Source organism: Panicum virgatum, chromosome 7N (assembly GCF_016808335.1).
Source record: "Panicum virgatum strain AP13 chromosome 7N, P.virgatum_v5, whole genome shotgun sequence".
Lineage (NCBI taxonomy): Eukaryota > Viridiplantae > Streptophyta > Magnoliopsida > Poales > Poaceae > Panicum > Panicum virgatum.
The window spans coordinates 9,408,638-9,420,633 of NC_053151.1; the positions used below are offsets into that span (position 1 = coordinate 9,408,638).

General features: G+C 45.8%; 1 long non-coding RNA gene and 1 pseudogene across 1 annotated transcript; both read left to right on the top strand.

Moving 5' to 3' along the window:
* Positions 1-215: 215 nt before the first annotated feature.
* LOC120683679 lies at positions 216-3,768 on the top strand. Its single transcript, XR_005678879.1, has 5 exons — positions 216-374; positions 469-813; positions 2,174-2,429; positions 2,515-3,349; positions 3,569-3,768. It is a non-coding gene; the product is annotated as an uncharacterized LOC120683679 (long non-coding RNA).
* A 1,196-nt stretch (positions 3,769-4,964) lies between these two features.
* On the top strand, positions 4,965-6,625 carry LOC120680914 (annotated as a pseudogene).
* The last annotated feature ends 5,371 nt before the right edge of the window (positions 6,626-11,996 follow it).

The window sequence follows — 11,996 nt, forward strand, 5'->3', positions numbered from 1 at the left end:
TGCCCCCGAGTCATTTAATACTGATTTTTAATACCACCCGGTATTAAATGGTAAATGCCATCATTTAGTACCGGTTGGAATAATTTATAAGCTAGGTATTAGACCGACAACTCTGTAATTACTGCATGAGGGTCATGTGTTAGGTCACGTATAACGCACCGTCCAGAGCTGTCGACTTGGTTCCTGTTTTTGCAAAAAAAAAAAAAACCCCCACGGAGCAGCAGTTACTCCCCAGCCGTTGTCACATCCATCTACGACCGGTTCCTGTGCTCGCAGGTGAAACGACAACAACAGCGCCCGTTGTACGGCGCCGCTGCGGGGAGTCGGCGGAGGCAGGATCCAGTGTGAGGGGGTGGATTCGATTTGGGCCCAAGGTTCGCGCCTTCCTCTCCCGCGAAAATCTCTTCCGCGCTCTCCTTCAAATACTCCCCCTGCATCCTCCCCATCCAACCCTAGCTCCTATTCCAGCCACCATGTCACGGTAGGAACGGGCGGCGACGGCGGCGGCGACGCAAAATGTGCTCAATGTCGATGCGGCCCGAGTGCGCAAGGCAGCTGCGGCGCAATCGCGGAAGGATGCGGCGGCGCCGATGCGGAAGGTCCATGGAAGTGCTCGGGCGCTGGAGCAGAGCAATTCGGGATGGGCTGCGCGTGTGCCAGAGCAGAGGGGTTCGGGATTTAGCACGGCTACTCCACCAAGGTCCTTCACCGACGGCAATTGCTTCTTCAATGGCAACGCCAGCGGCTTCTTCGGTAGCGGCAGACAAAGCCCCGTCAACCATGGAATTCTCAATCTTCAAATCCTGCAACTTGGTACTCTCTCAACTTTGCTCAATATGTTACTTATGTGAAGCAGTGTACACAAGTGTAGAACCATGATTTTTCAGTAATTGTTAGCATGTTTTTTACCTACATGGATTCAGTAAACAAGAGTATGTTTTTTCCCTACATGGATTCAGTAAACAAGAGTATGGCAAAAACTAGGTTTCTGTACGTTTTGATTATTTGTTAATAGAAAGAAGGTTACTTGAGCACTCACACTTCTGTCACCCTTCCATTAGAACAGGAAATTCCATCCCAGTAGATGCAGGGATAAGTTGAACCTGACCATCTTTTTTCACCCTTTCATTAGTCGACCATTTTTTCATTAACAAATGTAGTAGTTGATTCTTTTATCCCTTCTTAATTTAGTGATAGGCAGTCCTGCTAGTTCAGGTGTGGGAAAGTCTACCAGTAGATCTCACTCTCACTTCTATTTAGGGGTCATAGAGTTCATGAATCTTATTCATCATTTATAGTAGCATGGCTTCCTAAGTTTGATCACTGAACTCGTGTGTCTATTATTACATTGCAATTTTGTCTCACCTTGAGTAAAGAACTGTTTCAAAAATATTAATTCAAAAGCAACACAGTGACTTGTATAGAACAATCTACTTGTTTAGCCACATAAAAGGAAGAGATCTTTGATGCATGAGTGATGTGGTGCTTTCCTTTTCCTTTTAAGGAGTAATGCATCAGGTTATGTGTACTTATATTAAGTGCTTATTATAAGTGTATATTATAAGTGCATATTCCAATTTACTTCTTCTGCATACCATCTTACTTTCTGTAATACTAGTTTATCTGCATACCATCTTTTGTTCATGGTTATCTGTGTTACAAACACGGGCTTTTCACCTCTTGATCATCCTAACCAGTATATCACATTTAACATTTACTAAGTCTATGAAATTAATCTTTTGTATTAATAGAAGTAGTCTGTGTGCAAATGTTTGTGAAGCGTGATGCCCAGGTGATTAAAAAAAAGCCTAATGGGTGTGAACAGTTAAGCTGAAGCCGTACATGTATCATTGGTTCAGACCGGTTTTCAAAAAAAAAAACATTGGTTCAGCTAGGATGAACTACTCATATTTTGAAACTCATGGTTGTGAATTTTGTTTCTGAACTGACAAAGGTTTAGGACGTACATAAGCATCATCGTATCCTAGCTTCAATTCTTTGGCAACTAAATTAATGCAGAGATAGAGATATGCTGGTAGCAACAAAGGGAAGCATTGCAGATGTGTCCTATCATATATAAACTCATGCTCAATCAGTACTGGTTTAGCGTTAATTGGACAGTAACTGTTGGTTTAGGCTGAAATGCATTACTGATTTTGCTTCCTGATTGCAGGGGAAACAATGCAACACCTCCTGGAGGCTTCACAAATTTTATCCAGCCTAACGTGTCTCAACATTTTAATTTTGTTGGAGAGCCTTCTCAGTTTGCCCCATTCAAGGCGCCATGGAGTATGCAAGATTTTCAGTCTGAAGAAGAATTCTCGACTCCTATTTCAGCAAGGGACAACCCATATGTTAATGTTGACAGCGGTGATGAGACACCTAGAACTGAGAAGTGAATCTTTTGGACTCAAGAAGATGTCAGGATGGTGAGTCTCATTGCAATTTCATGATGTTTGATGTTTTTACTTACCATACTAGCAAGAAGATAAAATATATTTATTACATTTATAGATGAGCGCTTGGCTGCTCAACTCAACAGACTCAACCATCGGTGCTGATAGGAAGAATGAGCAATACCGGGCTGATGTTGAGGCTACGTACAATGAGACTACACCAAGTCATAGGAGGAGAAATGCCAAGCAAATCAGGGACCGATTTCATAAGGTAAATAAGTGGATCGACCTTTTCCATAGTGCTTGGTTGAAGGTTCGAATGATTTATACAAGTGGCTATAGTGATCAAATGTGGATTGAGAAGGCCCATGCATTGTATATAAAGGACAATGAGAGTCTCAATCTAGGTCCTTTTGTGTTGATGGATGTATGGAATACGGTCAAGAATGAAGCAAAGTGGGTAACATACAATAGTGGGCTTAAAAAAGCAAGAAAAAGAAAGGGTTCAGGCAAGGAGAAGGAAGGAGAGGATGTTAGCCATACAGATGCAGATTAACTTGAGGAACAGCCAAGACCAATGGGGCAAAAAAAAGCTAAAAAATTGAAATATGCCAAAAGTAAGGAGGGGGACCATATTGACCTTGAGGAGCTGGATAAATTTGGTAAAATACAGAGTGAAGAGCATGCAAATAGGCTGAAAGTCTTGGAAGTGTAGGAAAAGCTATCATCTGAAAAGATCGAACAAGCCAAGCTTGCCCACCTTGCAGCAAAGGAACAAAAGGAGGCAGCTCAGATGCAAAGGGAGGCAAGAAAATATGAACTTGAAACTAAGATGTTTGAGACATATAACCGCCTTCTCTCTGTAGATGTAGCATCAATGTCCGATGAAGAAAAGTTAGAACATTCAGATACATTGAAGTATTTGAAGAAAAAATTATTTGCTGAAAAATGAGGTTAGTGTTGCTAGCAACCTGTCATATATGTCATTGGTAGCATTCTGCCATTTCTGTCATTTTGAAATGCTGAAGTACATATGTGCTGAAGTACCATTTCTATATAAGACCAAGTGCTCTGCTTCAATATTGCATACTAGTTATGACAGAGTATCAATACTTTGTGTGAACTGTTGCAAAGCTTGTTCCTTATAGTATTTTTTAAATTGTGATCGTCAGGTGCATCTCTAGAGTTGGAGGCTGACCTGTTGGCGGTGGTTCTGAAATGATTCAGTCAATTATGAAGTGTCAAGTGTCTTTTTTTATCAAGTCTTTTTTTTGTCTAGTGTGAATTGTTTCTTGTCGAATATGAACTGAGCATGTCTGTATGAACTGAGTATGGTTTTTTCCCAGTCAAGTATGAATTGAGCATGCCTGTCCAGGGAGAACTGTGTCTTGTCATTTTTATTTTTCATTCTAGTGTCGGAAATGCCCATTTTCACTGAAGTATCATATCATGTATTCCTGAGATCATTTCATATGAAAATATATATGTATATATATGCTTATTTTAAGAGTCATTAGAATTATTTGAATGTATTGTGCATTTTCTTATGTATGCAATAAAATGGCTATAAAGATCAATTATGCACTAGATCATCATGAATTTGTGTGTCAAAGAATGAATTAATCACCTTGCAGACAGCCAAATAGACAGCTCATTGTACAACCTGTCTATTTGTGACAAAAAGACAGCAGCTGTCTGCACTGTTGTACTTGCCCTTATGATACTTCTACAAGCAAAGATTTGGTATCACCAACACGGCCATGTTTCTTCCAATGTCCTAAACTTAGACAGTTGCTGCTCGTAAGCTTCTTCAGAAGTTTCTGTCGTCTCGATCTCTTTCCCCACGCGTTCCCTATATAGAGCTGAGGCATGCGATGTTTCCATCCCGTGTTGGACGACTTGCCTTAGCTTGCTTAATGACTGGAACCTCTGCGTTCAGACAAGATGAGCAATGTTTTGCTGGTCAGTCCTGCCGTCTCCATATACCTGAAAGGCTGAAACACTAACAAGAGTATAATAGCAGCTGTGTACGACGCGGTTACTACTGCTGAAGAACTAATACACTTGTGGATTTGGAAAAAAACACGTGTCACAAATGATAATATAAGACCAACTGGAACGAGTGAGAAACGCAGCTCGGTCAAGCACTTTCCCGTGCGCTACTATACGTCACTTAGCTTGGAAAATTAGCTCCCACACGGCCATAAAACCCGACCACGTCGAGCAAGGAGATCGATAGATCAGCCACACGGCAACCTGCTAGCTGCTGCTCTCAGTCATCCGATCCCCGGGCCTCCCCACTGTCGTCGTTCTCGCATCCTTCCGGCTGCAGCAAACCCGCGCGGCAGCAACCCTAGTCACAGTGAGATGTCTATCCAGCGGCTCGCGCAGCGACTGACCAATGTTTTAAATAGCGGGCTAAGCTATTTAGCTATCTATGTCTAAAAATAGACTATAGCGGACTATAGTGGTAGCTAAGAGCTAAATTATACATGAAAAAACTTAGATAAATCTTTCTAAAACAGCTATAGCCGAAGATAGCGAAAGCTACAGCCGGAGATTTAAAACCTTGTTCCAACCGAGCCCACGCCAGGCGGCACGCTTCCCCTGTCGTGGCTCGACCGGTACCCCACCCAGATGGTGCTCATCGAGTCACTCCATGTGTTCAATCAGCCGCCGGTTCATCCTGACGGGGGCCCAGCTCGAACAATCGAGAAGGCCCTTGTTCAGGCCTTGGTGCACTATACCCGCTAGCAGGACGCCTGGCCTTCTCGGACGCCGGCGGCATTGCTGCAGTGGACTGCACCAATGCCGGCGTCTGGTTCACCGAGGCCTCGGCTTCGTTCACCCTCGAGGAGGTGGACTACCTGGAGCACCCGCTCCTGGTTCCCAAGGACATGCTCCTCCCGCCCACGCCACCGCAGGAGAAGGAGCGGGACCACGTGCTGCTCGTCCAAGTCACCGTCTTCCGCTGCGGCGGCTTCGTCGTCGGTTCCGATCCAGCCACGCCGTGGCGGACGGCGCCGGCGCGGCCCAGTTCATGGCTGCCGTCGGCGAGCTCGCACGCGGCGCGGCGACCGTCTCTGTCGAGCCGCAGTGGAGCCGTGAGGCTATGCCGGACCCGTCGTCGTCAGCATGGGTCACCGTCACGGGACTTCCTGACCCTGTTACCGGCGGCGCCAGGCGGCGGCTCGAGTACCTCGCCATCGACATCTCGGCCGACCACATCGACCGCTTGAAGATCCAGTGCGCCACGGCGGGCGGCGGCGGCGCCCGGTGCTCGGCGTTCGAGGTGCTGATTGCCAAGGCGTGGCGGAGCCGCACCCGCGCGGTGGGGTTCGACGCGGACTCCGTCGTCCACCTCTGCTTCGCGATGAACACGCGCGCCTTGCTGCAGGGCTCGCTCCCGCGCGGCGGCGCCGGGTTCTACGGCAACTGCTACTACATCATGCGCATGTCGGCGGCGGCGGACAGGGTGGCTGGATCCTCGGTGGTGGAGGTAGTCAAGCTAATCAAGGACGGGAAGCGGCGGATGCCGGCGGAGTTCAAGCGCTGGGCGGCCGGGGAGATGCCCGCTGGCGTCGACCCGTACCAGATCACGGCAGACTACCGGACGCTGCTGGTCTCCGACTGGACGCGGCTCGGGTTCGCCGAGGTGGACTACGGGTGGGGCCCGCCTGCGCACGTTGTGCCACTGACAAACCTGTCCCACGTCGCCACGTGTATTCTGGTGAGGCCACGGGCACACAAGCTGCCAGGGGCTCGGCTCATCACGCAATGCGTCACCACCGACCACGTCGCCGAGTTCCACGAGGGAATGCTCGACATGAGCTGAATGAACTGAAGGGAATCGGTTAAGTAGCTCGGTAGATGGAGATGTCGTAGGAATAAAACTCAGCTCAGTTCTTAATTAACCAGGATCTTAAACACCTAATAACGTAAGCACAACTTAAATAATATGAGAAAGGATCAAGATTTAGACCGGCCGGGAGCACCGCAGATACGGGTAGAAGGTTGCGGGTACTGACGTGCTGTCGTATTCGGGTCTCCACCTTGTTTGCTTGGGAACGGCGATGGCGAGTCAGCAGCAGCCTTCAAAGTCACTCTAGCATTGTTAGGGATCGGGCCGCTGTAGGTGTGGCTAGATTTCTTTGGCTAAGTTTTCACATGGATCCAGAAGCCATCGGCTCTCCTTATTTATTTTGGTGTTGGACGATCCGGGGCCACAACTATTGGTTAGTTGCGCATTTGATAAATATGCGAACACGGAGTCTTATCCTTGTCCTGTTCTTCTCTATTTTTTCTCAGCCTTTTTGACCAGAAATATTTTGAATGCGATTATTGGTATTGCACTGTAGTTGTGAAATAGTATCTAGAATCTGATTAGAATGGTTGCAAAACTAAGAGCATTAGTTCAGCACCGTGATGTACATTCATAGATGACCCATTCTTTTTTTTTCCTTTGAGGCCATTAAAATAATGTTTGATACAGTGCGTCAAAGCAGCACTTTGCAAAGAGAAATAAATAGTTCATTTCTTTAAAAAAAATAGATGTAAGCAATTTACAGGTATATATTTTTCGGATCATCCATACAGGCATCTCATGATAACAAGAAGGTTTCGAACAAGAGTACAGCACTCAGCAATTACTATCGCAATCTTAATTATATTTGATAAATTGTCTATAATAAGTAACTTATAGGCCCTTGAGGTTATTAATATCATATGCCCTTATGGGAATTCTGTTTGGTGCACCAGCTAAGAGTGGTTTTTAATTTGTGTGTGACACGTTCCGCTTTTTTTAGGACACATCCCACTTCACTACTACAAAAATGAATTGTAGCAAGCACCAATTCTTTTAGGGGCGGACTAATTTTGCACCCATTCCCACAATGGAGATTGTGCATTGTAGCAACTGAATCACTCCTGTAAATCCATCTGTAGGGACAGCCTACCCCCCATCCGCCCCTCAAAATGCGTTCATTTGTAGGGGCGGGTGGGGGGTGAGCTGCCCCTACAAAATGATTTGTAGAGACGGTTCATCCCCCACCTGCCCCAATTTTTCCAACTTATTTTGGAAAATTATTTAATTCAAAATAAATAGAAAACAATCATGAAAATTTTTGATGTACAATAAAGCTATTCCAACCTACAAAACTAGGAAAAAATGTGACAAATGTATTTCATTGTATCTAGTAATTAAATGTTTGAAAAATATAAGTTAACCTTTAACTTGTATGAGATTAGTGTGCGTGCTATTCATTTTGGTTTCCAGACCTTGAACTAATATGGACACTCAAATTAGATTTTGGTATTCTTTCTAAATTATACAGGCTTTTGATATAAATTTCACATTTTTTGAATTATTTTGCTATTTTTAATGAATTAAATGATTTTTTAGAATAAATTGGAAAATTGTTTGTAGGGGAGATGGGGCCTCACCCACCCCTACAAATCCATTTTTAGGGGTGGGTGAGGCCCCAACCCGCCATACAAATATTTTTGTAATTTATTTCGGAAAATCATTTAATTTAAAATAAATAGCAAGCAATCTTGAAAAATTGTAAAATTTGTACAATAAGACTATTCGGACCTACAAAATTAGGAAAAAATATGACAAATGTATTTTGTTGTATCTAATAATTAAACATTTGAAAATCATTAAGTTAGTCTTAACTTGTATGAGATAAGTTAACGTGGAAGCTATTCATTGTGGTTTCCACACCTTGAACTAATATGGACACTTGGTATTTTTTTACATTATACAAATTGCAATAAGTTTCTGGTAAAAATTTTACATTCTTTAAAGTATTTTGCTACTTTTAATGAATTAAATGATTTTTTAGAATTTTTAGCAGACCGTCCGGTCACCTCAGACGGACCGTCCATCCTTCAAGAGGTTCGGACATCTGAACGCATGCACGAATGTGCAGGCATTCGGATGTCCGAATCTTTTAAACAGCGAACGGTCTGGTCTGCCTATCTATAGTGGACGGTCCGCTGGAAGATTTTTTCATCGTCCACATCATTGATCCGCCCCAATCTGGCGGCAGCCACATCATGGATCCAAGCCCTCTCGCGGCCTCGCTGATTGGTTCTCTGCGCTCGGCAGCCTGCCTCACGCCAGCCATCCAGGCCCGTGCTGGCCAGGCTCGCGAGCTGCACTAGGCTTTTGTTTGGTTCACATCTCCACGCGTGCAGGTCCATCAGAGCAGTTGATTGGTTAGCTGCTTCACCAGCAGATCCAGCATCTTTTGTTTGTCTACCCACGGGTCCCACGCATGCCTCTGCATTGTCTCAGCCAGGCCCGTCAGATACCATCGATTTTGGCGTTCCTCCCGAGCCAGGCTCGAGGACGTTTTTTGCACCGGTGGAGCCAAGTCCATTGCCTCGTGCAGATAACCAAACAAGTTGATACTGCACCCGGCGAGCCTGGTTGGGGATTGATGCGGGAAACCAATTCTCCCTCTCTGTTCTTTCTCTTTCCCTACCGAACGCGCGTGGACGGCACCCGCCTTTGGGACCCCTGCTCGCGGTCCGTGGTGCGGTTGGCATCGTCAGTGAGTAGGGCTGGCCGTCGCCGGGGGAGGGCCGCGCAAGGCGGCGGCGGCACTGGTGGCAGAACGAAGCACCGTCAATCCTGTGACTTGCTGCATGGCCATCTCTCTTGCCTATGAGATCTCCTTGCCTGTCAATCCTGTGGCGTGCGTGCGTGCATGTCAATGCTGACCTCTCTTGCTTGTTGATCTTGCAGCGTGCATGCGTAAAGATTAGACGCAGCCCCTGGATGACGTGGCAGCGGCAAGGCCATTAGGAACTCGGACGACGTCGGCCGGGACCGTCCCGTGTGAGGCATGGCGGCGGCGCTCCGACCGACGCAATAGCCTAAGGCCAGCTCTAGCGAGCAAGCGGCTCTTCCTGCACACGTCGACCACCACGGGCTAGCGCTGTTTAAGGTGGTGTGTTTTCTTTAATTTTTAAATCAATTTCTAAGGGTGGGTGGAGCCGTCAACGGGTCTCCAGACCGTTTCTATAAATACCGTTTCACCCGTTCCTAAAAATATTTCCTGTAGTACTGCTTGTTGATTTAGTTACACGTACGTACTACATTTTGGTGATTCTGTGTGCAGGCTGGCCCACCCATTGCCTCACATCCATCCCTTTCTCTCTCCTATCTTCATTCTCGTGCCTGCCAGACTCGGCTGCCTGACTGCCCCCCACTACGAGAAATATGAGCATCCGTGACGAAATCGTTATGACTGAATTAGAAAATGCAATAGAATTGTTGTCATTATGTGATGATTCAAGCAACTCTCACTAAGTTGAGGTAGACGAGTATCTTTGTGACGGACACGAATTTTCGTCAGCAATGGTACATCATCAATGATGATTTTACAAGTTTATCATCTAAAAATTATTAGTGACATTCTCTTGGTACATGACAAATGTAGGTTCATCACAATGTATTTATGGTTTTTTGAATTACTTCACATTTGATGATGGATGACTAATAAAATGATGGGTTTGTCATAGGATACATTGACAATATCCCATGGGTTTTTGAATTATGAGGACCAATTGTGGTCATTTTTGTATGATGAGTGATTGACAACATCATGTGGATTTGATGTATCACTTAACTTGTGATGTGCAGGTGTAGGATGTGGCATGACGATCGACGGCACGTGGTGAAGGTCAGACGAAAGATTCATGCTATGGGACCGTGGTGAACGATGGACGCGAGTAGGCTCGGTGAAGTGAAAGGGTCATGCCGAGGGACCAAGAAGGTAAAAGGGTGAATGCGAGTAGGATTGGACTGAGGGACCTAAAGAGGCCGGTCGGAGTCATAGGCGGTTCACATGGTGCATGGAAGATTAAGAGTACATGATGATGAAGACGACGTCGGCCTAGTCGACGAGGACAATGGCGAGTCCAGTTGGCGGCCCGTGCGGCGGGCGCGCGCGAACGACTCGAAGGTGTTAAGACTCGGTGGGAGGTCGGACACGCGTCGACATCGACGGTTTGACCAGTTTGGCCTCAAAACCAGGGGAGACATGTTTGACTGGTTTGTGCCTCAAAACTGGGGGTGGGCTTGGCGCGGTCAAGGTCTGGACGGAGGGCACGTAGCGCCATCACGAAGCTTGCGCCGAGGCGAAGCGGAGTCGTGAAGGCGGCGTGTCCGTCCGTTGCTCCTATAAAAAGATGGACGAATTTGCCCCTACATGGATGTGTATTGTAATTAATAGTATAGGGATATTTCTATTTTTTGGAGGAGTCTTGAAGGATAAGAAGAATGGGAGGGCTGTCATCCAATTTGGGTCGGACACAAACATATGACGGGGCCTCCTTCTCTTTTTTGTTCCTCTCTTTTCTCCTGTCTCCTTTTCCATCTAGGGTTAGGGATTTGACTTGAATTTTTAAGAAATTTGTATCGTGAATTCATGGAATGGAGGTCCTAATCTCCTTGTGTCCTCTGGGCGTCAAGATTTGAGTGAAGCTTATGTCCATCCTTGTGTTCTTCGTGTTTTTCTTTTTCTATGGTTTTCGGAGGTATTTTTGTACGATTTTCGATTCGCAAGTTTTACTCTACCGTTTCACGAAATTCTTCATGGATCAGTTAGTCATTGTCGTGGTCATTCTATAGCTCCAGTTTCATTTGAATTCATGGAGATTTGAGGAAGTTATTTGAGATTGAAGTTTCGGAAGTTTTGCTCTTCTTTCCCTTCTTTGCTCTGTTGGTGCGCAGGTCTCTTCAATTCAAGCAGTGCGCGGCTTGCTGCGCAGGCGCGCGGCACAAGCAGGGACAGCACGCACAGAAGTGTGATGGGCGGCGGTCTCGCAGCGCGTGCGGCAGTGCACGCGGCAGCGGCGGCCGGCGAGAGCCGCGTGTGCCTCCAAGCGCTCGCTGCTCACTAGCATGGCCCAGCACAGCCGGGGCGCTGGGGCAGGAAGGAGGCGAGAGCGCACGGCCCAAGGACAGGTTTGGGCAGCCTCCGCTGGGCACCAACAGGCCTGCGCAGTAGGCAGGTCGTGCGACTCGGGTCAGGCTCAGCACGCGGCCCGGCATGGTGCAGCGTTCAGACCTGCGCAGCACAGCAGCTAGCAGATCAGGCGCGCCATCACTCAGGTCCTGATTTAGATGCAAAAATTTTATTTTCAAAAATGTCACATTAAATATTGTGGGACCTGCATGAAAAATTAAATATAAATGAAATAAAAAAAATTAATTGCACAGTTTGTTTGTAAATTGCGAGACGAATCAAATGAACTTAATTAGGCCACGATTAAATACTAAACTGCTACAGTAACAAATGCTCTAATGACATATTAATTAGGTTTCATAAATTTGTCTCGTAGTTTATAGACATATCATATAATTTATTTTGTAATTAGTCAACGTTTAATATTTCAAATATGTACCGGAATATTCGATATGACACTTTACACTAAAGTTTTTACGCATCTAAACAAGGCCTTAATTCTTGTGACAAGTCTCCCTCATGCTGCAGTGACAAATGATTAGATTATCATTGCAGAATGTTTTAGTTTATTGCTTGTGCTTTATTTGTTAGCTTGTGTCGACCAGCAGCACTTGATTCT